We start from the raw sequence: 4036 nt of genomic DNA, 5'->3' as shown, positions 1-4036 counted from the left end.
AATGCACACCTGGACTTGACTCACGGCAGTTTGAGAACCACTGGCCTAGACATTTGTGGGGGGCCGTTTAGCAAGGCATTTGACCTGTAGTTGTACAACAGTAGAAGACTGTGGTTGTACTGGTCAGCACCCAGTGACCAACAGTAGAAGACTGTGGTTGTACTGGGCAGCTCCCAGTGACCAACAGTAGAAAACTGTGGTTGTACTGGGCAGCTCCCAGTGACCAACAGTAGAATACTGTGGTTGTACCGGGCAGCTCCCAGTGACCAACAGTAGAAGATTGTAGTCATACTGGGCAGCTTCCAAGTGTGAATGTTGCTGACATTTGAGTAAGTGTTTAGCACCTTCCATTGATGATAAAGGATAGTTACAATAAAAATGAAATCAGGCAAAGCCCAGTACAGCCTTTGTGCAGGACACAGAGATATGCAGTAAGTACAGAACCAGCCCAGAGTTTAGTCAGGATCACGACTCCGCTCCACCAAGAGTATTGCGTTGCGTAAACCATCAGTGACGTTGTATTGATTACAAAGGAATTGATTGAATTTCCTCACCATGGCAAATGCTGACGCAGTGCACATTCAACGCAAACGCTCAATGGCGCGCCCCCGGTGGAGCCTGGGCGTAAGGCTGCTTACAGATGGTGACTGAGAGAAAGCAGGCAAAAATGCTGAAGAATCACAAGCATGACGCAAAAAACAGAATACATATAAATCCTTCATACCTGTGTTCAGTGCAGCAAGCATAATATCAACAATAATATTAATGATAATTCAATATCTAACATTCTTATACACCGCACTGTGACAGTACCTTAGATTGGTAATGACTTTACATCATCACTTAGTGTCTTTATAAGTGCAGAAGATGGCGAGATGGACAGGAGAGGAGTGAGAGAATGAGAGAGAAGAGACAAAGAGTTAGAGAGGGAAAGAGATGACCGAATGGATGAGAAGGAGATGAGAGAGGAAGAGATAAAAGGATTGGGTGAAGGGAGGGAATACTATGGGGGGGGGGCGATTAATAGTGTCATTGTGTATGTGTTCCCCTGTATTGAGAAATGTGTCGCCTGTTCTTTCTTCCTATATAACGTTGTTTCGTTTACACTATGTAACAGAGAGGACCTCTGTTACGGATGTTGGCACTTTATAGCAATTTGCACAGTTGTTGTTTGCACAATTAATCATGCTTTTAAGTATTTATTGACTGATAATCATGAGGGGCAAGTGCAATGTGAAATGTATGAATGCACTAGAGAGGGTAATGCTAAGTCATGATTGAAAGCTTAACATGTACCAAGTGGTTCTGTGGCCAGTGTAATTGGGCTGAACCAAGTCAGAATGGCAGAGGGGGGTTTGTGATATAATTTGTAATTGTAAGGATGTTGCAGTAGTGTGAAGAATTTATATTTACTTGTTGTTCATTAGGTTTTAAGATGTGGGTTTAAGTATGTATTGTATGCTCTTATTTAGAATACACCCCTTACAGTGGTATAGTCTAGGCTGGCTCATTAGCTCAGCTGAGCATAAAATGTGGCCACTTGTCAGTTGATCAGGAGGGTGTAGAGCTGCGTGTGCCGCAAGTGGGGCACAGTACAACCCCCCCTAGCCGAGTCTAAACATCAGATTGAACATTTCATCTATTTTTCAGCTGTCCCTTTAGTCAGCTTAAAATATTTTGGTGTGGTGTGTATTAGTATAGCATGAAATAACCATACAAGGACTTGCCTAGCTACTCTTGTTTGACTCCCAGAGGGAATATATACCTTGTGAAATTGTGTGTAGGGTTCTCTTCTCCTGGCTGGCATGCCGTAGGATTGACTATGTGATGAGAAGTTCCTATCAAATGCCGGTTTGATTGATCCAGCATGCTGTGGTCTCGCTCATTGTCCAATTACCTCTAAGTAACTCCAAATCCTGCTAGTTCAATACACAACAATAACAAGCACAAGAATAAGACAGAAGATGATAGGAGGGAGAAAGAGTGACAACTGATAGAGGAGTGAGTCAGAGAGAGGAGTGATATAGAAGAATGAGCGAGAGAAAGGAATGATAGAGGAGTGATATAGAAGAATGAGCGAGAGAAAGGAATGATAGAAGAGTGAGACAAAGAGTGATAGAGGAGTGAGAGTGAGAGGAGTGATAGAAGAGTGAGTCAGAGAGAAGAGTGTAAATGCAGTAGTTCTCAACCTTTTCAGACCGCGCCCCCCCCAAAACAATCATATTTGAACTGGGGACCCCCCATTTAGTTTGACTCCGTTCCACAGGTAAATATTGTGAAAATAGCTCACAGCTTGTAGATCGGCTATTTTCAAAATGTTTGCCTCTTTCTTATATTATTTGACAATTTGGCCAATGTTTTATAGTATAGTTTGTTGATTACTTTTGTTGCAGTAATGGTCTTTTTCTTTTCTTTCGTTTTTTGTTTTGTATTTTGTTTTAGGTATTAAAAAGGTCTTAAATGTCCTTAAATTGTCACTTCACTATCACCTGGGGACCCCCCCAAAATCATATGGGGACCCCCCTGGGGGTCCCGACCCACAGGTTGAGAACCACTGTGTTAATGGACTGATAGGGAAGTGAGACCGGCCCTCAGGACGACCCCATCAAACCAAGGTATGCCAGGAAGGAATGTTTGACAGAAGTAGACCCAGAGGAGGGGGGAGAGACGGGGGTAGGAGGAGCCCCAGAAGAAGGATGAGAGACGGGGGGAGGAGGAGCCCCAGAAGAGGGAGGAGAGACGGAAGGAGCAGCCCCAGAGGAGGGAGGAGAGACTGCGGGAGAAGGCCCAGAGGACGGAGTAACGACGGGGTGTTTGAGAGAGAGCAACGTGGTGATGGGGAGGAGAGGAGACAGATCCCTCCATCCCGGCCTCTCCGACAGCGAGGGATGCAGAAGAGAGAGAGCGAAGGAGGGAGAGGAGGTGGAGGAGGAGAGGGCGTGGCCGAGCGCCTTGTGGGCCAGCTGTCCGTTCCTGCCGCCGCAGCGCTGCTGGTGAGCCTCGCCGCCGTGCGGGTACGAGCGGTGCGTGTGCACGGCGTCGCGCGCCACGGCGGAGGAGGCGTCGCCGCCCCCCGTGTGCGTGACGGCGCTCACGTGCATGGGGTGCTTGACCTTGCAGTGCAGCCGCAGGCTGTCGCGCCGCTTGGCGCTGTAAGGGCAGAGGTCGCAGGTGAAGGGTCTCTCGCCCGTGTGCACGCGCACGTGCTCCACCAGCTTGTTGGCCGTCCGGGTCAGGTGACCGCACAGGTCACAACGGTACTGGTTGCCCTGGCGATGGCCCTGGAAGTGCACCAGGAGCTCCTGTTGCCCGGAGAACAGCCTCTGGCAGATGCGACAGCGATGCTCATTGGAGGAGGAGGAGGCGGCGCCAAGGGCGGAGCTTGGGGGCGACCGGGTCGCCGTGGTCACTGGGATGGTGGGGACGGTGGCAACGGAAGGGGAGGGGCTTCTGAGGGAGAGAGGAGAAGATTAATGTTATATGTCAAATGTCACACATACATTGTGTGTGTGTTCATGTGTGTGTGTGTGCGTGCGTGCGTGCGTGCGTGCGTGCGTGTGTGTGTGTGTGTGTCTGTGCTAACCCAGTCTCCCCGGTGATAGCTCCGCCCCCGGTAGAGTGTGTGTCAATGTGCGCTCTCATCTCTGGCTCCTGATTGGTGGAGTGACCACACGCGCAGCAGTGCAGGGAGTAGGAGCTGAGCTCCCATTGGCGGTGCACGGTCATGTGATCCAGGAACAGGCCACGCCCCTCCGTTTCAAACCCGCACACGTGACATCTGGAGAGAGAGAGATAACGTTTTGATCTTGAGATTACGTTACCATTTTGGGGTAACTGGGTCAAGGTCAAAGGTCACGGGAAAGGTCAAAACCATAACTTTGTCAAAACTAAGTCAGATTAGTGTCAAACTAAGAACAAAGTATTCTTCCTTTGTGAGCTACAATCTGGACATTGATGAGACATCATTGTTCTGCTAAATGGAATCCAGAAACAACTCATCAAGCTTCATCCTGAGGCTCTGAGTGTGGACCTCCTG

Source organism: Gymnoscopelus microlampas (assembly GCF_963454915.1).
Source record: "Gymnoscopelus microlampas genome assembly, chromosome: 19".
Classification (NCBI taxonomy): domain Eukaryota; kingdom Metazoa; phylum Chordata; class Actinopteri; order Myctophiformes; family Myctophidae; genus Gymnoscopelus; species Gymnoscopelus microlampas.
Note: the sequence above shows the minus strand (reverse complement) of the source record.